General features: G+C 41.7%; 1 protein-coding gene across 8 annotated transcripts in view; it reads right to left on the reverse strand.

Moving 5' to 3' along the window:
- MBNL2 (muscleblind like splicing regulator 2) overlaps nt 1-23,732 on the reverse strand; it is a 169,091-nt gene that overhangs the window by 123,963 nt on the left and 21,396 nt on the right. The window contains exon 1 of one of the 8 annotated variants that reach the window (XM_018056426.1): nt 19,740-19,793. The exons of the other annotated variants lie outside the window; for them this stretch is intronic. The gene's annotated coding sequence lies outside the window, so the exon portion shown is untranslated. Of the gene's footprint in view, nt 1-19,739; nt 19,794-23,732 lie in introns of those variants that run through there. 8 annotated transcript variants of the gene reach the window in all.

The following is a 23,732-nucleotide window of genomic DNA, read 5'->3' on the forward strand; positions in this document are numbered from 1 at the left end:
GCATTTCTTGCCATCCTCCTGGGTGCCTGGCATCCTCTGGGCTCTGAGGGAACCTGGATGTCTGCCCTGAGTTGATGGCCAGGTCCTGGGATCACTGATTCCCATACCAACAACTGCAGGAGGGCTGGCTGAGGGCTTCTCCCAGTGGCTGTGTTTCTGATCAGTCAAACAAAATAAAACTAGATAATACAGAAAACACCTGGGAGATCTGCCCCAGATAAGATGTGCTTCTAAGAGAGTTTGAAAAATAGACTCTCATTGCTTGCGGGTTTTGTTCAGGATGAAGCAGGCCTTTGGTGGGGATAAACAGAGCTTTTCCAGGACCCTTGTCTCAGAGAGGGCCGTCTTAGGGCGGTGGCGGTCCTTGGTGACCAACAGCTGGGTCCCAAGTCCCATAAGGCCAGAGCTCTTTACAGAGGCGCCACCTTCTCTAGACAGCACCAGGTGTGAAGAACATGGAGCATCACTGCTAGACTCGTCTTCAAAGGAAAAGCAAGACTGAAGTTCGAGGATACTTAAAGGAGATTCTGTAGTATTTCCTGAAATGCCAATGCAATGGCACCAAAGAATCCCAAGCTTTTTTTAGGGTCTTCACTTACATGACACTTCATTTTTCAAAACATATTGAAAACTCCTGTAGGTGTTAGATTTTTCAGAAAGCTGTGACTTTTGACTGTAGGCAAGCATTCACTGCTCACGTTGGCTTGTTATAGCCGCTCTGCGATGTCATGATGTCACGGGGAGAGTTTAGGTCCTTTCCTCCCTGACCCTGGCGAACTGCCCCCAGGCCACATCCCTCAGACAAGCCCAGGCTGAGGACCCCAGGTGTCCTCGCCTCACCAACGCTTTGTAGCCAGTTTGTACATTTCTGAAGGGAAACACATTCATCACGTCCGATCTTGGGCCTGAGATTGATCAAAATGTAAGACTGCCTTAAGGAAAATAGCTGTGTGGTATACAACCCCTCCAGCTGGCTCTTGGTCATCTAAGGTATTTCAGCTGTCTGCCAGACAACGGCCTCCTAGGGAGCTGATTAAAGGATCCTTGCAAAACAAACCGATTTCTGAGTCAGACAGTTAAGGACTCATTATCCATTAAGTAATTTATGGGATGCCTTTAATTTCATTTTGCATAAATCTAATTACAATAAAGAAACCATGTCTCCCAGAGTTTTCTAAATTTTAATGTGGAGAAAATCTTGAGGATTTCCTATTTTAAATCTTTAAATTCGTAAAATACATCATTTAAAAGAATGATTTTTTTTTTCCTTCCTGTGAGTGGCTTGAAATCTGAACATCCCCACCTCTATTTCTGGAGCTTAATTTAAAATAGCTCTCCACGTGTGCGCTCCCTCGGTCCTTGACTTGGCGCATCCTGAGTGGGAGATGAAGATGCCCGGGCTGGAGAGGGACCCAGGGCAGCGCCATCCAAAGCACTGGGCTAAGAGCCACTTGACCTCCAGGAGTGGTGTAATCCCACCCTAATCACAGCCCCTGAGAAGAGGTCCCTTCCCACAGGAACCACAGAGGACCAATAAAAATACAGAAACCATTTCGGTCCCAAATGCCAAAGCCATATAGAACCTCACTGACTTTTCCAAGAAAGAGAGTAAAGGTAGCAGCCAAAGTGATTGTCCCTAAAAAGACTTTTGTTTCTAGACACCTTTCAGATTTTTTAAAAAATATATTGGAAATGTAAATGAAATCGTGCTTTGAAACTCTGGCACGGATTATGGGTAAGAACCAGTCAAATCTTAAGGGGAAGCAACCCTGACTATTCCCTGGAGGGACTGACGCTGAAGCTGAAGCTCTAATATTTTGGCCACCTGATGTGAAGAGCTGACTCACTGGAAAAGACTGATGCTGGGAAAGATTGAAGGCAGGAGGAGAAGGGGACGACAGAGGATGCGATGGTTGTAGAGCATCAGTGACTCAGTGGACATAAAGCTGAGCAAACTCCAGGAGACAGTGAAGGACAGGGCAGCCTGGCGTGCTGCAATCCATGAAGTCAGTCGGGGACGACTTAGTGACTAAACACACACATGGGTAAGAATGGAATTTTCTACCCTGGATTCCAGTCAGTTGCTCCTCTGCTTCTCTGAATAGCTGTGAAATGTCACCTAGTTCTCTGAGCTTTGGTTTCCTTGTTTGGAATCATGAGGATTGAAAACACTGGACTGGCCAAAAAGTTCATTTGTGTTTTTCCATTAACATCAAATGAACTCTTTGGCCAACCAATACATAAACCATAAATGGATGTACTGTAACCAAAATATAATTAGCAGTATATATGTGGCTTCCCAGGTGGCTCAGCAGTAAACCATAAATGGATGTACTGCAACCAAAGTATAATTACTAGTATATTTTAACGACTCTCTATTTGGTGTCTAACCCTTATCAGCGCTAGCTTGCCTTACATCTGTGTTCATACATACACACACACTGGTGGAAATGACTCCTATTCACTGTTATACATTTTTGCAAAGCAAATGAACTGTAGCTTAAAGAAAGTAGAGCCTCTTTCCATGAAGGTGGTACAAAGTATGAAGTCCTTCAGAGAATGTTAGACAACCCTTTGATGGATGGTCTTCAAAAACTACCTCCAAACCCTTGTTCATTCTAAGCAGGGAAAGAACCCGGGCTACCAGTGATGTCTTCATTTTATATGATACTCGTTCTTTTGAACATACTTTCAAATCCACTTCTATAGGGGAAATTAAACACTGGGGCACTCAAGGTCATGCAGTAAGTCAGATAAGCCAACGTTTCATGCTAACAGAAATAAAAGGAGAAATTCCCCCACGAAAAAGTTTCCTCTTGGACCTGGTATCTTACAGTACAAGTGAAAACGTTGTAACATCCAGAGCTCCTTTTCCTGCACAAACATTTCCAGCCCATTTTCACTGTCATTTCCAGGAATGGACAGAGAGAAAAATCCCCTCTTCAGTTAGAAGATGAGAGATTTCTAAATATACTCCTGAAACTACAGCTAGATAGAACAGATTCAACACATAGTGGTATTCAAATTATGGGGGTTTTTTTGCTATGCCTGTGTGTTCTATCTAAACATTTATAATTCAGTTAGGGGCTACTCTTATTAGAATAAAAGCAATTGTATTAGATACCAGTTAAGACTGACAGCACTTACCGGTTTCCTGGAAGTCCAGGACCCAGTGGGTGCAGTCAGTTTAATTATCAAGCCATCTAGGCCTGAAAGCCAGGGAATCCTTTGTGAGAACTTCCATTCCCTGCCTCTGGTGGCCAGGACTGCTTTTCACTTGACCCTTTCCCTTTGCTTTCTCTTTCTGTAATCACTAGCCAAATGCCTCGTTCATCTGCCTGTACATGTACAAATGCCAATGACCCCTTCTGAACAAGATTTTTGTAACATAACTGTTATTACCAACAGATGAAAATCACACATAATCTAGCCAACATACACACATTTAAGAAAAATCAATGTATTGTCATAACTGAAATACAACTAAATATCAAAGGAAGTAGAGAAGATTCCTGAGAGTCCCTTTGACTGCAAGAAGATCAAACCAGTCAATCCTAAAGGAAATCAACTCTGAACATTCATTGGAAAGACTGTCGCTGAAGCTGAAGTTCCAGTACTTTGGCTATCTGATTCAAAGAGCTAACTCATTGGAAAAGACTCTGATGCTGGGAAAGACTGAAGGCAAAAGGAGAAGGGGGCCACGGAGGATGAGATGGTTAGATAGCATCACTGACTCAATGGACACGAATTTGAGCAGACTCCAGCAGACAGTGGAGGACAGAGGAGCCTGGCATGCCACAGCCCACGGAGTCTCAAAGAGTCGGACACGACTTAGCGACTGAACGACAACAAAGCTATTTATAAAATAAATGTGTTTTAGAAGGTCCAAGCTTAGGCACAAGTATATTAGAAGACAGAATAAAGAGGTGGATATCCCCGACTTATCTTGTGTGATGGGCACACAATTGCAAACTGATGTAGGTGTGACAGGTGATGTGGCTTTTCAGGATGCCAAACAATTCCTATTAAAGTTCCTAACCAGTTAAACAACAATCTTGCCTCAATTTACATAGTTGCATTCTGGGAAAAATTCCATTCTATCGACTTTCCAAAAAATAAAAAATCAATTAGAAAAAAACACTTGTGCAATTATGTGAAAGAGTTAAGATCTTGACCCAGATTGCCCAGAATAGCATTTTTACTTATGTGAATGTCTAGCTGTACACTCAGCACTCACTAGATACAGACTAGTTTTTCACTCCCACAGAGTCATATCCATTGCAAGATGTCAAAATCCATTACGTCCACCCGTTACGTTCCAGAGATGTTGCCTGGTCATTAGGACGATGAGGGGAAAATGCTCCTTTAAATTTCCAAGGTTCTCTATAGGAGGCAGTGCTATCTCCACTGATGACAGTGCTGAGTAAGTCTGAGTAAGTAGACTCCGTTATAAAATATCAGGGTCATTAGTAATGTAGATATTGGGGAACACTTGAGATCTAGACAAGTCCCCAGCTGGAGGATCACTTAGGATGCATTAGAATTAGAAGAGCTCACAGGTGGTGAAGTTGGTTGGTGATTCTAGCAAGGGTCCAGAAGAAAAGGAACAAATCAGGCCCAAAGTTATACCAATGGGAAAGAATCTGCCTGCCGATGCAGGAGACACAGGAAAATCCCTGGGTCGGGAAGATGCCCTGCAGGAGGGAATGGCTACCCACTGCAGTATTCTCGCCTGGAGAATTCCATGGACAGAGCAGCCTGCGAGATTGGGAGTGAGCAGTGCAGAGAAGGGAACTGTTAAAGAGGACTTCAAAATGGGGGACCTGTGTGAGCGGGAGGACAATGATGCTCTGCCCAGCAGGAAGGAAGTTGGAGGGAGGAGGCAAATTGGAAACTGGGGCATAGGGGTCGTGGTCATGGGTATATAGTTGGAATTAACTTTCATAGAAATGATAGCTAACACCACAGAATGGCTAAAATGAGAGAGAAAAGAGAAATATTTATAACGATATTGACATCTGTGTGTATAATCTAGGACGGGCTTCCCAGGTGGCGCTAGTGGTAAAAAACCCGCCTACCAATGCAGGAAATGTAAGAGACACAGGTTCAATCCCTGGGTCAGGAAGATCCCCTGGAGAAGGAAATGGCAACCCACTCCAGTATTCTTGCCTGGAGAACCCCATGGACAGAGGAGCCTGGCGGGCTACAGTCCATTAGGTCGCAAAGAGTCGGACATGACTGAACCGACTTAGCACACGCATATATGTAGGAGAGAATAAAGAAAGATTTGGACAGGGTCAAAGACACTCTGTCCAGTTATTTAGAGATGACAGAAAGAAGAGGAGCAGGTGAAACCAGAAGAAAAGAGTAATATGAGATAAAGGGTTTTCTGAATAGTGTTACATCCAGGTGATGGGAGAGACATGCTGAGTTTCAGGGTGGACTGAGTGGTCAAAATTGATCATTGCCCCGAGATCAAGGGTATGTGGACAACTGGTGGTGGCAGATGTCACTGCTGACTCTGCAGGTGGCAGTTTAGCACAGGGGGAGGTGGGTGCTGGGGAACAAGGTGCTCAGTGTCTGGGGCTCCCCAGAATACCTGGGGCTGCAAGAACATCATGGAGCAGCCAGGAGAATTCTGAACTCTGGTGCTCAGGGGGCAGATAGCCCTTGATCACCTGTGGGCTTCTGGGGAAGTGACCTTTGTGAATCTGAGATCTGCTCACAGCATCATAAGGCCACCCTCTGTGGAGCCCCAGGAGAGAGGCAAGAACCTGCTTCTCCACCACTCTCCCCCATTTCCTTAGTCTTCTGAATGGAAGGAGAAGAAACACAACGGGAGCATGGGAAAATGGCAGGATGGGGATGTGGGCCAGAAGAGGCACCCAAAGGAGGAGGAGAGACTTGGGCACTGGCCAGCATGGGGTGGGAGGCTCTGAGACTGGGGCAAATAGAAGTGGGGAGAAAGGGCAGCAGACTGGTCTCTGGCTGGAGGGCAGGCAGATGGAGTGGAGTAGTTCTTGCTGTGGCCCTTAATCTCAGTCCGGGAAGAGATATGGTACAGGCTGAGATCGGCTGAGGTGGGGCTTGAGATGTCCCCCAAGGGCAGAGAGATAAAGCCACAGGTGTCAAACAGCCCGGGAAGCACCACTTCAGTTGACAGCATGAACTTGATCTGAAATACACGATTTCTCCACCTGCCCTCGGCAACCTGAGAGCAGGAGCAGAGACAGGATGCTGCCACGTTCCTGATGTGATACTGCATCAGTCCTATCCCCTCACTCCAGCTCACCCTGCTTTATTCCTTTCCAAAGTCCTGTTCCTTGTCTGACACTCAACATTTACTTACCTATCTGCTCAAGCTCTCCCCCAAGTACAACGTGATGCCTCTGAAAGCAGGGTCTGTCTGTATCCCTGCCATCTAGGGCAACATCAAAACTTCAGGACAGGGCAAGTACACAATAAATATTTGCTGAATAAGTGAAAGGCTGAATAGACAAATAAGTAAAAAGAACATACTACGCAGCTCACAGTTTGTACCGCCTGTATGGTTTGCTTTGTTCCATCTTCATGATGTGATTTGAAACATCCCTTAGCCACTGTTGTTCTCGCTGTTAGCTCTCTGGGACTCTGATTTCTTAGCTTTAAAAACGAGAGGGCGCAACGATTTCTAAGGCCACTTCTGCCCTTAACGTTCTGTGATTGCACAGTGATTGGCAAGGCTGATTTAAGGAGAAATGTATTTTTAGGACCTCTTCTGGAAATCTTATCAGCCCAGCTGGGTTTGGCCTAGATTTGTTACCAGGCCTTTTGAGCCCAGGGATCTAACAGAAGCAAGGGCGTGTGTGTGTGATGGTGGGGGGTGGGGAGTGGGGAGGGGTGGGGAGTGGGGAGGGGTGGGGAGGGGAGAATAGTAGGGAGCTCACTGTGTTCCTGCACCAGAATTCAGATTCAAGGGGGCTCTGCGCAGGCTCTGTACTCAGCGCCCAGGAAGGAATAGGTGTTAAACACTGCAGTCCCAGGCTGCAGAAAGCACACAGATCTAGGTCTCAGGACCCCAGGGGTTTAGTTCTTCTTCTTCATGTTTTCTCTCCCACCAGAACAGCACGTAGAGCGTTACCATGCACCAGGAACTCAGCAACACTCCCAGTCCTGTCTTCATGCTGTGTTGGTGGGAGCTGCTCTGCTCTCAGACCTCCAGGAGGGGTCTGGAACTTTCTGAATGGGAGCACTACTGGTTCCTGAAGGCTCTCAGCGAAAAAAAAAAAAAGAAAGAAAGAAAGATTGCTCAAAGTGGAAGTGAATTTCTTTCTTGGTAAGACTGGACTCCAAGAGACCCTGGTATTTCCAGCAAGTGAAGGCCCAGTTTTTGAGCCACATGGCGCTTCCCAGGCGGTGCTTGTGGTAAAGAACTTGCCTAAAAATGAAGGAGACGCTTAAGGGACACAGGTTCAATCCTTGGGTAGGGAAGATCCCCTGGAGGAGGGCACGGGTACCCACTCCAGTATTCTTGCCTGGAGAATCCCATGGACAGAGGAGCCTAGCAGGCTACAGTCCATGGAGTCACAAAGAGTTGAACACGATTGACGCAACTTAGCACACACCCAGGGACCATCAACACAGGATACCCTGGGGTTAAACGCGCCTCTGAAGGCAAACTAGAGACCAGATTTTCCTCTGCCCTGGTCCCCTTAAGTAACGGCCATTGCTAGGTACCCATTCTTCTTGATATTTGCAAACCAGTGTTGAATCCATCCCAGGGAGGTTCTGCTGGGAAGATCCTCCTAGCCCACCAACTTCTTTTCACTTCCAATCACATCCCACTAACTTCGGGGAATACAATCACAGAACCAGACACGGGGAGGGGCGGGTAATCTGGATTGGATGTTCCCAGGGTTCAGAAGGCCCCAGAAGGATGCAGAATGCTACTTATTTTTTTGAACCCTGTGGGAAAGATACCAGCAGGGTCTCATTACTATCTAACCCCCTCAAAACTTTTCCCTACAGAGCACCATTTGACTTCAGCTGAAAAACCAAACCCAGGAGTTCAGGATCAGGGAGAGATCAATCTATTCAAATAAGATTATAATTTTGTTGTCATTTTACTCACCTTAGAAGTTAAAAAAAAAAATCAATTTCCTGCCACACTTTTTAAAGTCGCCATTGACAAGGCATGACTCAAGTCCAAGTACAAAGCAGGCGACAAAAGATGATGGGAGTCAACAGTTCCCCTTATCTTTCAGGAAATTGAGCTAACTGCTGGAATCGAAATGGACAACAAATACTTTACTGTGCTTACAACTTGGGGTTCTGAGTAATAAAAAAAAAAAAAGGACAAATCTGGCAACCAAAGGGATATTCTATAAAAACGTCCGGCACGCTGAGGCCGGGCATTATCAGGGGTGACAACTGCTAATTGCTGGAGGGAGGTGGCATCAGCTCACAACTTGTTAAACCCCTCCTTCCCCTCCTTTCTCCTTTTGCTGCGCTCTGCCCAGACAGGGCACTCCTTGGAGGCTAATCACCACTGTGGCTCTGCTTCCCTGCTGCCGCCAGTTGTCATTATTTCTAAGCAACGTCACCCTGTGCCGTGTCACCATGGCAACGGCGGGCCACCACTCGGAGGAGTGCCACAGGGAAACGGGGAGAGGAAAAAACGGGTCACGTGCCGAACCGCTCCCAGTCACGGGCAACTTCAGGGGTGGCAAACGTGCTTCTTCCCATTTTATGGAAGGGGAGACTGAGGAACAGACAAAGGTTCTCCTGCCTTCCGGGGAAATGGAGGAGCAAACCGCCAGACCTTAGGACCACACCTTGTCCGGCTCTGTGCTCCCTCGTTGATGTGGCGGTCGCTCAGTCATTCAACAAACGAGCAAGCAAACACCAGACAGGGTGGGTGCTTTGGTATTTTGTAGGTAAACCAAGAACTCCTTAGGCATCTGTTTCACTGTATGAACACTAAACATTGGTCTCTTAACTACATGTTTTGCACATTATTTTCCAGACATACAATTTTTATTTAAATGTCTAAGTAGTTTTGCTTTCCCAGGTCTACCCAACCTGTGGACTTCCCTCGGCTCCTCAGTTCTTCTCTGCCCATTGTATTTCTTTCCAAAACAGATCCATTTTCCTTTAGGTGTTTTTTTAAGAGGTGTACTGCTGAGTCGGAAAATTAATAACCTGGTATAACCTGTGATACCACCCTCACGACAAGCTCTCAAGTTACCTGTTCATTATTTTTAAAAATGATTTTATCACCTGCGTTCCCATGTGCACGCTTCAACTGCTCTTCTAACACTGGTTATTCCTGAAACCAGTCTGACCTCCTTCTCAAAGAGAACCAACGGCTTTGAATCAAACCAAATGTGACAAGATAAAATAAGAGACAGAAAGAAACAGGTGGAGTCTGAATAACACCTTCTCTGATATGAAGATCATCCCATAACTACCCACTTAACAGTCTTTGCCTATTCCAGTACCCAAAATCTTTTTTTTTTTGGGGGGGGGGGTCATTAACACTATGTATAAAAAAGCAACTGGACCACGAAGTAAAGCTTTTACAATTAAAATATTATTTTCCTAATGCAGTCTCTAACGGAGATGAAATTGGAAATAATTTTTATGATGACAATAAAACTTTATGTGTAGACGTAAACGGGGTTTTGCTTATTGCAATGGGTCTTCCTGGCAGCAATCAGAACGTCTTTCTCAGGAATGAACATCAGTGTGCATCTAAGAGAGACACAGATGGTTTACCCAAATCCACGATTCTGAGAGTCAAAGACATTGCAGCTAACACAACCACGTGCCCTTGGGCGAGCCTTTAAAATGCAGACTTCCTTTGCCCCATTACTTTGTTGCCAAGACTCCACTAATCAGCTGTCCATGAAAGCATATGGGAGACTTAATGCAGGGCACCAGTGTCAGGATTTCATTCCCAGGGTCCTTCCTGAGTGATGGCAGGAAGATGGCCACTGATGCTAGAAACTTCAGTGAAGGCCAGTGGCAATCCTGCAGCCCTGGCCAGAGACAACCCTGTCTGCACTGCTTTTCCCAGGAAGAATGACTCAGCAGCAGCAAGCGTTTATTAAGCCTGGCTCCACACTCTTCCCTGGGCCTGGCACTATAACTCCTCGTCAGCTCTGCTAACAGCTATTCCCAGGTCTCATCTAGCTTCCCAAATGGTTGTTCTGATACGTCCAAAGAAAGCTGATAAAAAAGATCCCTGTCCCCAGGCCAGCAGTTTTAAGGGTTCCCTCTCGCTTGTCTTGCTGCTGCTGCTGTTGCTAAGTTGCTCCAGTTCTGTCCGACTCTTTGCAATCCCATAGACTGCATGTAGCCCATCAGGTTCCTCAGTCCATGGAATTCTCAGGGCAAGAATACTGGAGTGGGTTGCCATGCCTTGCTCCAAGGGATCTTCCCGACCCAGGAATCGAACCTGCATCTCCTGCAGCTCTTGCATTAGCAGGCAGCTTCTTTACCACTAGCACCACCTGGGAAGCCCTCTTACTTAAGTGGATGCTTTAGGCTACCCAAAGGTGACCTTCAGAAAGAGAAGTACTCTGCTTACGCGTCAGAAAGAAGATGGAGTGTTTGAATGCACAAGTCCCTGGGTAGGCTATGGACCAACCACCCAAAACACAGCTAGTTTATCAGATTCCAGGCAGTTTCTAGAAGGAAAGGGAAACCAGCATCTCTTTTTCCAAAGTGGAAAAGTATAAAAAGTAAAGAGTCTCTGAAATGTACTTGCCTGCCCTTTGGGAGTAGCCTAATTGCCTAATTGTCAGAAAATGGGTAGGGCTGGGAGTCAGAAGAGCTTTTGCACAGTGACATGTGAGCCAGGAGATTTGGGGGCGAGTTTACTCAAGTCATAAAAAAACGACCAAGCAGTGGTTTTCAAACTGGGGTGTGAGCAGCTACGAGGCCAAAGGTAAACATGTAGCGTAGTTTACGGAAACATCAATTTTACTTTAAAAGTTTGGGGGTAAAAGGGGTGAGTCATTTAAAGTTATTTTTTAATATTAGAACATATATATATATATATGCTTCCCTGGTGGCTCAGATGGTAAAGAATCTGCCTGCAATGTGGGAGACTCAGGTTCAATCCCACTGGAGAAGGGAATGGCTATCAACTCTAGTATTCTCGGGAGACTCAGGTTCAATCCCACTGGAGAAGGGAATGGCTATCAACTCTAGTATTCTTGCCTGGAAAATCTGACGGACAGAGGAGCCTGGTGGGCTACAGGCAATGGGATTGCAAAGAGTTGACACAATCGAGCAACTAATACATATACACAGAGAAGACAAGATTTAGAAGACTTCAAATAAATAAGGAGACCTGTTCCGTCAGTCCTTCTAAGCCTCAGGAGACCATCTCCTCTCTCCTCTGCTATCATGATGCCTCAATGGACAAACTTAAGAAATACTGAAGGACAGGGTCTCCTGGGCTGCTGCTTCTAGTTTTAACATCTAGGGATTGTGCTTCTTACCTAGTAGTAAGAGGAATCTTTAGGGACCTGTGATCCACTGGGGTTTAGTTTGTTAACTGCAGCAGGAACACAAAGTTCACTGCAGCGAAAGATTTCATCTGAATCACTAACCCTCCTCAAAGAAAATAATGCTTTTCCAGGCCATTCACTTGCCTAAAATGATCATGGGGGTGTACTCTGGACTTGGTGTTATCTTTGAGGCTGGGCAATCTAATGTACCAATTAATCTACTATAAAATCAGAGCTGGTCAAAAGTACTTGGACTGTTCATGTCGCTGAGAAGTGGTGTCCATTGCGTTTCAGTTCTAATTTGCTCACTTGGACAAGAGATAATCTTGCTTTAAGAAATCCATCAAATTAACTATTTTTCTTAGGAATTTACAATATGACTAAGGATAATATGGTAATGAAAAAGCAGATTTGGAATTGCAGATCATTTTATATCCCCATACATATTAAACATGACAGAATGGGGGACTAGGTTTAAGGTCAAAAGAAGTCAAAATCAAGTTTAAATCAAACGTTCAGACTGAAAAAGTATTGACGCATATGTTTTTCAGAGGCTATTATAGAGATAAGTTAGAGTAAGAGTGTTAGAGTAAGTTAATAATGTTAGTTTTTATCTTAAACTTTTATAACCAAAATTTTCATCAGCTACTTACTCCTGATATTTGCTAAATGCCTTCCTTTCCAATCATAATGTAACAAAATCCTCCATCATGCTTCAAAAATTGGAATTTTTTTTTCAGATGTCTAGGTGTGAATTGTGATTTTTCAATGGGAAATCACAAATGTTGGCAAATTTGGAAATGATTCAGTGTTACAATATTTTAATCTAGATATCTAAATGCTTCTTACTCAGCAACATTTATCAACCAAAATTCTATATGCTTGAAAAAACTGTATTGGAAAACCCCTAAAGAAAAAAATCTAGTGCATTTTCTAGAATGTAAACTTCTAAAAAAAAACACTATCTAATAATTTCTGTAATAAGTATAAAAAGAAATATGATGTAACTGTAAAAAGAAAATTATGCATCATTATTCCTTAAAGGGAGGATTAGCTTAAGGATTTTTTCTAATGAGAGTGAAAACTAGTAAACTTAGAATACGTTTAATTTCCTTGGTAACAAATGAACGAGATCCATAAGTGATGGTAGCTTTTACTCATGTGTCAGAGGTGTTTCTATCTCAAAAACATGAAGTTTTAACTCATAAGGAAATTTTTAGAATATAATGTGAACTTAATATCTATATATGTTTCTACTTGATATCATTTAATCAAGTCATGAACTTTTGAGGATACACTACTATGAATAAACTATATATCCCAAATAAGTCTAAGCTGAGATTCCCTATGGTTGGGATGAATAGTTTTCATTTCTTTGTTTTAATTACAAGATTCAATAAATATCTGTTGAGTAGATAAATGGATAGATGGATAAAAGGGACAAAACAAAAAAAAATTATTCTCTTTATTTTAAATGTATATATCAGTTATATTTTCTATAAAGGATACTTTTGTACAGTCTAAATGTACTAGCCTGAACTGTGTTTTTAATACATCAAAACTAATATTTATGAGATGTGTAAGGGTCTGAACTTTCAGTTAGCAAGATGAAATATCTACTGCTGGTTGCATTATTAGTTGAAAATTCTCTGGGGAAGCCTGCATTCATAGCAAGATATAAAATAGAGAGAAACATCTGTCACTAACTATTTGCTTTTGAGAAGTTTCAGAAGATCAGCTGTTCAAATTTTTCAAACAGTCAGGAAACAGTGCAGCCAATACCTTAATATGTAACAGGAATATATGGCATAACAATTGGAAAAGAAGAGAAAATGTTATCATTATCTTCAGATGATATGATTATATACCTAGAAAATCCAAGAGAATTAAATTTAATTCTCACTAGCAAAAAGTGAGTTCTGTTGAGCTGCCAGAAATGAGATAACTAAATAGAGTTAAATGGAACCAATAGTCTTCTTGTTCTCCAGCACAGCAATAATCACGTAGAATACAAAAAAGAGAAATATATCATTTATAATAGCTGCATAAAACAAATGGGAATAATGCTAACTGAAAATATTTTAGACAGATATAAAAATTAACAAACTATCTAGAGATATAAAGCAATAAGTGAATAAAATTGAGAGATTTTTAGATTAGTGTTCTTATCATTTAAGAATATTAGATCTTACAAAATTATAGATTCAACATGATTTTAATAAAATAGTAAAAGGATTTTTTTGTTGCTGGAAGAGGTTATTATGATTACGGGAAAGAACTTAAAAATGATTTTGAAATTTATCTGAAGAAGACATACAGGAGGACAGAAAAGAAATTCCTGCAAAAGAATCACAGTATATGGAACTGGTACTAGTAGATGGATACATATGCTATTAATCTAAAACAATCAGAACAGTCTGTTACTAACGAAGGAATAGATCGCTAAATCAATGAAACTGGCTAAAAGTATCTTGAGAGAGACCCCAGTTCACCCAGAACTCAGGATCCAAGATAAGTACTGTATATGGGAAAAGATGCCTTATTTCTACTGAAAAAGGTTTAGAAAAATTGAAAAGAAAAAGTTATTTTGTAAACCGTTCCTCAAAATAAATTCTATGTTGATTTGATTAAAAAAGATAATCCACAAAATGACAAAAGAAGATATAGGTGAATCATTCAGCAGTAACAGGCAGGCACGTCTTTTGAAGAATTAAAATAGCAAACAATGCATGCAAAGAAAACAAGAACAGCAAAAAGCTCCATCTTTTATGGTTTCAATCGGTGACGCGAAGCTTCTGGTTCAGTGTCAGCCTGAGCGCAAGCAGCTATCTAACTTCCCCCACAAAATCCCCAGTAAAATAACTAACAGCTGATTTAAGAAATGGGGAAAAAGAGAACTTGCAGCAGGGTTAGAAACAAGGAAAGTGTATCAGCCACATGTTTTGAAGTCTGTGCTACTACTAGTTATACTGAAAAACCCCAGCTTTTGCCCAGGAGTTATATTAAACCAATAAACAACAGGTCACTGATCAGACTCCCTTGTGCCACAGAAACGGCAACAGCAGTGAGGCTTGGCCAGGTTGGATACTTCGCATACAGGCTGAGGACATGGAAAAGCTGGGTAGACAGAAGTAACCTCCATAACAAGAAACTGAGCAGAGGTGACACATCCCTACTAGGCACCCCCTGACCAGAACCCCCTCCACCCTGTACCGAAGCTGTACCACCATGGAACTCCATCAAATTGACACCATGGGATCTTTTACTTCATGTATGAGGTGAGATGCTATCTACAGTCAGGTGGCAAGTGACGGGCCATAAACACAGATTTCTCTGCCCTGGTTGAATGAAAAGAAACAAGCCTGAGCAGACTTCATTCAAGATGAATAAATGAATTTTTTTAAAAAAAGGCAAAAAACTAGACTTGTAAGGAAGATCCAATATGAGACCAAAGGAACGATTTTGCAAACTAAAACGAAGATCAAGATGGAACGCTCAAAGTTTATCATAAAAAAGTGGGAAATATTAAGATACCATCGTGCTTTATGTTTTCAGTAAAGCTGAGTAAAATTCATGCTTTCTTCACAGACATATGAACTAAAAAAGGAAAGAGGAGAAGAAAAGACAACACACTGAACTTAAAAGGGACTGAGAGCTATCCAGAAATAAAAATAGTAGTTGGTTGACGTAAGAAAGGAATCTGAGTAAAAAAACAACAAAACTTAATTTTATGCACTGAAGAGAATTGTCAGTGTACAAAATGGAATCATTGAAGGGGAGGATACACCGGACATATTCGTACAACATACTGAAAGAGGAAAAAGATGAAAATGATCAGAGAGCCAGTGACAGCTATGGAGAAAACAAAGATCCAGCCTAAGAACTATTAATGCCTTAGAGAGAGAGAGAGAGAGACAGTGAGTGAGAAAGAAACGAAATAGGAGCAATACTTAAAAGGTACAGGTAACAAAGTCTTGGGAGGTTCAGAAAGGAACTGAGAAAGAAGATCCAAAGAGAATTTGGTGCTCGAGGCAAAGCAACAAAAAGCCTGTGAACACCCTAGTAATTAGAGAGATAAGGGGAGATTTCTAAAATTATTAGCCTTTCTGCCCCCCCAAAAGAGTTAGCTACAAATGAACAACTCATTGGCTTCTGACTTCTCTTGGGCAGTACAAAACACTAATAAAAGTCAATAGAAACATCTCTACTGAATTTTGAGTGAAAAATGTATTACTCCAAATAAATACACTCAATCATATTCTATTTCCTGCCAGAAAGTGAAAAATATTCTCAAATATGTACTGGATCAAAAACTACAGCAGTTCCCAGGAATACCACTAGAGCTAGATTCTGAAGGAAAAAAATTAGGCATCGGGATTAAATATTTATGTATTAGGATGTTAATCACAGCATGATTTATGAGAACAAACAATTAGTTTGCTTAAACAACGCAAATGTTAAGTGACAGGAAATGCTAAATAAATGATGGTATCTTCATATCATCGGACATTAATCAGCTCTTAATAACCATGTTTTATAACCATGTAGAATATCTGATCCAAACACTTCTCGTGTGATATAAACATTTTTTTCTTTAGGAAGCAAATGTTCTATTACCAGAAAACAAAACAAAAAATATTGTAAGACAAAAATTCTAAAAATACCCCCTGGGCTTTTATGCTTGCAAACATGTCACTTACTGAACAATAGGTCAAATGTTAACAAAAATCTAGGGACAATCATGTTTAAGCTGCAAGTACACTTCCCAGCCTGAACAGCCTCAAATGCAAGAAAGTAGCAAGATAGAGAAATTACATTCTTTTGCTAAGTCTGGACATACTTTCATGATTGTGAACTCTGCCCAGTTAGATGAGATAATAAGCATATCATATGTCATAGTCTGTTGTCCAAGCTGATCAGCAGAAATTATAATAATCAGTGTTACTGAAAAATAAGTCACAGGTAAAATACAGTTTAGTATTTCAACAACCTGATGTTAATTTGAATAATTCAAACTCACAGCGAGTGGGTGGTGGTAGAGGGGCTGGCCAACTTTTAAGAAAAGAGATTAAAGGGAAGAATGAACAGAGTGACAATGGCTTGCAAATTGCAGCTTTCCAATAATAGTAAAATTTGCATAGCATTTTTCATAGAACTTGGGAATAAAAATGTTACATTATAACTGCTGGTTATTACGTCTAATAATAAGACATAACTAACGGAAGCACCAAATGAGACAGTTTAAGCATGACATTTAGGCTATGGCTCCACTGTCTCATCACCTCCTTTGATTCAACAGGATTTTAGATAAAAAGAGAGGGGTTTCTTAAGGAAAAAAAGGCATCTGAATTTTACTTTTCTTAATAGCAGTAGAGAACCTAGAGATTGTTTTTGTGTTTCAAATGGCTAAAGATATTGGGCTATGATTTGGTCTCTCTGGGGACTTGGAGCATGTATTTCAGAAGGATTGTTGGCTAAGGTCTGGAATGAAGCGTGAATCTGCGATATCAGGGCCCCATAATCACTGTCTTATGCTTTAATCAACTAAGCTATTCCATCAAGTACAAGAGTGTCAAACATGACTATGAAATATTAGGAAGAGTAAATTGTTATGCAAAGAATAAATAATTACACGTTAAATCCAGGAGTAATAAATATGGGAAGAAATATTTGCCAAGAAACATTGTTTCCAGTGTGACATAAAAACATTAAAACTAGAGTGAGACTGTCTGATGATAGAATATTTTAGGTTGAGAAAGTGTGATGAAGGATTTGCTATATATGTTTTGATTGAAACTAAATGTGTTCTAGGTATGGGTCCACCTAGGTTTGGGGGTAAAAGTTACAAGCAAAGCAATCAGTCAGCAGATCCAAAATACTAAACTGCTTATAAACTATTTAAAACAAAAATAATGCCACTAAATCAAAATGTGACTAAAATATAGGGGGGCATTGTGAATTGCTTTTTAAAGCTATCTGACTTTATGAATGAACTTAAGAAACATCTAGAGTTCTAAACATTTTTCATATAAGCAACACCACTGCCTCAAAATCCATGATACTTTATATTTGAATTCACAGATGCATATCCCAAAATGTATCATTAACTTCAACTGATCAACAAGAGAAACAGATAGGAGAGAAATGATGCCTTCCTTAAGAACTCTGAGAAGAACCATAGTCACATTCTTCTAGAATGAAAAGCTAGAGGTTTTCTGTCCTAGACCTTAGAATCAATCTCTTTTTCTGGTCCCTCTTTCAAAAGACAATCCAATCAAAAGACAATTTGGAATTTAAAAAATCAGGGCAGCAAACTATTTTAAAGGAAAAACAAATAGCGTGTTCTCTGAGGGCTTCGGTATTTACATATAGCCAGGATTCAGGTTCCTGTTCCTCCTAATATTGCTAAACATAAAAAACAGAATAAAGCAGACGGCAGTTTTTAATGAATCATCTTTTTAAAAAAGACATGGTGGGCAATTTTAAAGCTCTCTTCATGTCTTAGTGAAAAGCCTCAATATAATTATTCTCATTAATATCATCAGCTGTCATTTACATAGAATTTTATCCAGTGAATAAAGTGCTTCCAGCATGCACTATCTCATTAAATTTCAGACGTGGACAATAGGTACTCAAAGGGTTGGTTTGGAGACTGTCAGCCTGCACAAAAAGGAAGATTTCCAATTACGACTTTCATTATTTAGGCTACTCAACACTGTCTTCCCCAGATTATCAAATATCAGTCTCATTGTGACCCCATAAGTATTTGGATTCACGACTGCCCCCGTGCTATTTACAGAACAGCAATAAGTATATTAAGAAAATCTACTGGCTTTGCGATAAAGCTGACTGTAACCAGCTCATAAAGCTGGTATCTGTGTCCTTCAGCAGGAAGGAAAAAATCCCGTCTGGGGGAGAGCCTGTCCTGTGGTGTGGTTCAGTACAATAGCTCTCTTTTTCTTTACAGGGTCAAAAATTCAGCAAAAGAAATTAATAAAAAGCCTTCTCAGATTAAAAAAAAAAATCTCTCTCTACCGCCAACCCCACTGCCCCCTCCCACCAGAAGACAGAGACAGAGAATTTTAGAAACAGGAGTTTATTCACAGCGCTTAACTCAAAGCAGACTTCCCCTGGATTAGAAGTGCAATTTACATACTGTATAAAATGTCAGGATGATATTCTGGTTCCTTATACACACTGCTGATTTTATTGTATACTTTACAGTCTTTTCCTCCCATAAAAATTTCCCCTTTCGAGGTTTAGATCATTTTCTAACATAAAGAGTAGGCATTCACATTTTTCTTTTTGAAATAATGAGGCAAAGTGGTTCGCCATCAACATCTGAAGTTCAACAGGCATTGGCCCATGAATATATATGTATATATATGAATATGGGTATGTGTAGGCAGATAAAGAGAAATAATAGTAACCAACATTGATTGAGGGCTCTCAAAATTCTAAAGCTCTAAAATTCTTGTTAGTCAATGCCTGAAATATCACTGCCAAAGTCCTGTTTGAAAGTTGGGATGAGTGGTTATGTTTAAACTTTGAACTCCAAACAGAAATTTCAGCCAGTTTTAGAGGCTGGTTGCAATTTAAGCTCCATATTGAACTAACAGTGTAAATGCTCTAAACCTCACTTTTTTTTTTTTTTTAAATCTGTAAAATGAGGCAGTATTATACATCTCTCTCAGGGCACATTAAATTAGAAAAAAAAATTAATGTTTTGAAAGTAATTGTCAAAGTGCCTAGAACATAACAAGAGCTTTAAAAGAGTTAGTTCCCTTTTTCTGCTCTATTCATTATCTGTTATTTAACCTAGAAATCAAAGAAAATTGTGCTGTTCTGTGGACCTGGCCCTGAATTCCTGATTTGTTTTAGTGGAGAGACATAAGCACTTGTTCACTTCCTTTCAAAAACAGTGAGAGAAATGACTACAAATTAAACTATAGCAAAACATCAGAATCCCATCTCAAAAGGCTCATTCCTGTGTTAACATCCTCCAACCCCGCCACCCTGGCTCACCTAATATCACTTTCAGGAGAAAGGAGAGTTGTAAAATCATTTTGTTTCCTGAAGCTTAGAAAAAACACAAGTGCATTTTATATACCTAACTTTAGTCAAGGCAACTTAATTTTTCCCTTAGGGTTTGAGTGAGTTAGGATGGTTCCATGGATACCACCCTTGTAGAAAGAACTTTCAAGGGCTGGATTTTGGAGACACCCAGAAATTTAGTATTACCTGCGGCATGCACGTTAAGATCTTCTTGTGGTCTAATCCGGAGAGGACTTTTGTGAGGATTCCCACTTTGCAACACCTTGGAAGGGCCTATGCCAGACTACCAAATGGATGTCACTCAGGTCTCCTCTCCCCGCCTTCCTCATCCATGACAGGCATGACCAATTGATCCCAGTGCTCTTCCCCTGTGAGTCTACACTTGGCACTCAAAAATTTCTCAAAACAAGTTTCCAGGCAGGCAGCCACCACCGCCAGATCAGAGTTCCCTTGTGAGCTGAAGCCACCCCCAGACTAGGCTAAAGGTTACCTTTGAACTACTTGTGAAAAACAAGGGCAGAGGGTGCGTGCTTGCTGAATAAATGAACTGTCTTCATGTAATTCTAATGGGAATATTTACCCTACTTGTGAGCACAAACGTCTCAGGCATTTCATTACCATTCATTTATTCATTTAGATATAAATACCCAGAATCCTACTTATAAATCACTCTTATCTCTTCATTAATAAGCGCTTCTTAAGAGTCATTATGAGATAAAATATTCTTGGCCGGTTCACATTGCTGTATGTCGTTATAATTAAGAAAAGTGTACATCTTTATGAGTAGTCTATAATTCGGGCTCTTCAGTAATTAGATTGAAATGAAGTTTTATTATGTTTCCATTTCATTTTCTATAGTAGTGGATAAATGGAAGCCTACCTGGGGTGCCTGTCACCCAGATAAGCTTCTGTTTTTATGGGCAGTGCAAAGATGTACCGAGAGCTGATTCCTTCAAAACAAGCACTGCAAAACAAATGTCTGATTCTTTGGCCAGTGTGCATTAGTGGCAAAACAAACAGGCCATTATATCTGTGGCAAAGAATGAGATTGCAAAGTCAGTGAGGAACAAGGCACATTATCAGCTGGTCTACATTGTAAAACAAAGGCACAAAAGCGCTGTTAATACACGAAAAAGCCAAAGTTTCACGGTTCTCAGTGAACTTCAATGGCTGGTGGGATCAACCTGAATTTAAGTTGACTTGTCTCTGTTTAGTTTCCATATTTTCCTTACCAGACGGCATGTCTCCCTTTCTGATCAGGATCTACTCAGCAGTATTCCTGGGTACTGGCCTCTTTTTCTCTCTGTCTCTCTCAATTTGTTGCTCTTAAAATGATAGCCTGTGTTTATTCAGGATTAAAAAAAAAATCAACCTGTTTGAAACGCGAGTAAACTTAAATTTGCTGCATCTATTTTCACGAGTGCGGTTTTTCTTGGGGCATGTGGTAATATTTGAAAGAAAGCAAACGCAACTAAAGAATCGCTTTGGAATTTTACACGCATTTCTAGGACCTAACCCTGTAATGTTAAGGCCTTTAAACTATGAGGAATTCTGAAACCACCATCATCCAATGTCATGTGAGATGAACTGTGTTTTTTTGATTTTGTCACTTTTGGCCAGCTGGGAGGGCAGCAGACAGTCCACACCACGGTAGAGCAGAAGGCTGCAGTTTCTCTTCTTGCATTTTTGACGGTGTGTGGAGAACAAGTAGGCATCTGTAGAGAAGCTTCACTTTGACTCTTTCCCCTGCTGCTTCTGACGAATGATAACAAAATAAGATCTAGGCTGCAGGCAAAAATTTCCCTAAATATTTAGCCCTATCCATGCTGAATAAAATAGCCTTATTTCGGTGCATCCATATTATACTATTTGCTGGCAAAATAACTCTTTAATTCATGTTTTTCCTTTGAAAGGTAGGAGGAAAGACGCAAAATGAAACAAAAACCTAACTGCCTATTAGTTTTAGTTTATAGATGAGCCTTGATAAGCCTCAGAAGCCACTAATTAGAAGGAGCTCACTAATGAGGAGATGGTGACAGCCTTCTCCCCCTTCTTCGCTGACTGTTATTGGATGCTCCCTACAAGGCCCCCTTTCAAATGTCTCTTCTTGGAAAGTCCTTCCCGGCCCTGTTCCCCCACCCCCACTGCCCTAGAAAGGCACTCTTCCTGCCACTGTGCTCCACCTACTTGAGTCATCATGTCCTTGATGTTGACCTTGGTGATGTTGAGTCTGGTTAGAACACGAGCCAAGTGAGCCCAGGCTAACACCTCTTTCTAGCTCAGCATCTGGGTACTCACCTGGGGTCTGCTGACTGATGGACTGACCAAAGAAATAAAGGACTCAAGGGATAAAGAGCAACTGCTAAGGAAATTTAAGGGCCGTAATTTTCCATTCTCCACAGTGAGCTGGAAATCCATCTGCTAAGGTGCTGTGAAACCTGATGTGTTCAAGGAGCACTGGCCTGTGATCCACTTTCTCTCCAACATCCTCTGTCTGCACCTGCTTCCTGGCCATGGCTGCAGACACTCACATGGGGGAAGATGGAGGAGAGGATGCCTGAGCTTGTGCTAAAGCTATGGGGGTCGAGGCGGAGGCCAATGGCGACCCCTCCATAGGAGCACATCCTCTCAGCCAGGGGGAGGGGGACTGGCCGTGCACTGGGCATGGAGCCCTGCTGAAGTCTTCTGTCATTTCTCCTTCCACCAGCACCACTTTCAGAGGATGACTGTGTAATACATGCCACTTACAGTAGCATCTCACAGACTCAAGCTTGACCGTACTCAAACTGTCAATCAAATAACACAAAGGTGAAAAAAAAAAAGTCCTGCTCATTCCACGCCTTTTCAACAACTCTTAGGTGCCCCACCTCACCCCTATTTCAGGGTCTCCAGGCACCAGGGAAATTCCTATTTCTTATTGTTTACTGGAATGAATGATCCTCTTCTAGACACTGAAGTCCTTGAGTACTGGGAATGTCATATATACATCTATGTTCCCCATGTGGCCCAGGACAAGCACCAGGCAAGACCAAGCTGTATCCTGCGAAATCAAAAGCTTATGGTCAGGACTGTAGTTTAGATGGATGAGAGCAGGCTGCAAGACTGCTGATGCTACTATTGTCTAACAGAGGGGCCTGAACTGATCATGGGACCTCATCCCGGTTGGTCTGATCCACCCCAGGGAGCCAACAACGGCCTTGTGGAGAGGAGGTGGCCCTGCAAAGCACAGGCTATGTCTCAGATGGCTGATGGACCCCGAAGAATGAATGAGCTTTACCCATGTGCCTGCTCTCTAGTTTTTCTTATCTTCAAACACCCAGGAGCATCACGAGAAGCATAAGAAAATACCGTCTAGGTTTCCAAAGATACATTTTGTAATCAAAAGTCCTACCCATTTTTCACTGTGACCAGCCCTGGGTTGAGAAAGACACCTTCTCCGGGTTGTGGGAACACACGTCTTTCCTCGCAGCTTCAGGAGGCATCGGAAATGTCCTGAATCAGGCAATTTCCTTTCTGTGGAGCCCCATGTGTGCACACAATGAGAGCTCATTTCCTCCTATTGGCTTTTGTTTGAACCGTTTCCTTTGATATGGGATGTCTTCCGCTCTCCTTCGAAGTTATCTAAATCCAGGCATCCTTCTCAACCCGGGGCCCCTCCAACTGGCATCAGGCCCAGTTGGTCTAACTCTGATGGCTTTTCCCTCTCTCCTGCCACAGATTAAGCAGTAAGTGCCTGGGCCCCTTAATCCAAACAGAGTCACAGTCAGATTCTCCATTGTGTGCATGCGTATGTGTTCAAGATGTGTATGCATGTGTGTGTCTTAACACCTCAGTGTGACTGCCGGCCATCAATCATCTTTGTTTTGCTTGCTTTCTGAAGCATCTGTGGACAGGCACACAGTTGGCTTTTAATCAGGATGTTCTAAGTAGAGAGAATGAGCCTCTTGAAAATGATTCACAATGAATTGGTAGATTTGTAGATATCCTGGGCTGAAACCGAGACTTTCTATCCCAGAGTATCATAAATTTCTCTCTGCATTCCACCCCCACTTTTTAAATTTCTTTTTCGCTTTTCTGTTATTGCTCCCTGTGTATAGATCAAATGGACTCAGCTCCACACTTCTTTCCTCCTGTCTGTGTGTGACCCAGATCTCATGACCTGGAGCAGTAAGCACCTAA

Source organism: Capra hircus, chromosome 12, assembly GCF_001704415.2.
Source record: "Capra hircus breed San Clemente chromosome 12, ASM170441v1, whole genome shotgun sequence".
Taxonomy (NCBI): Eukaryota; Metazoa; Chordata; class Mammalia; order Artiodactyla; family Bovidae; genus Capra; species Capra hircus.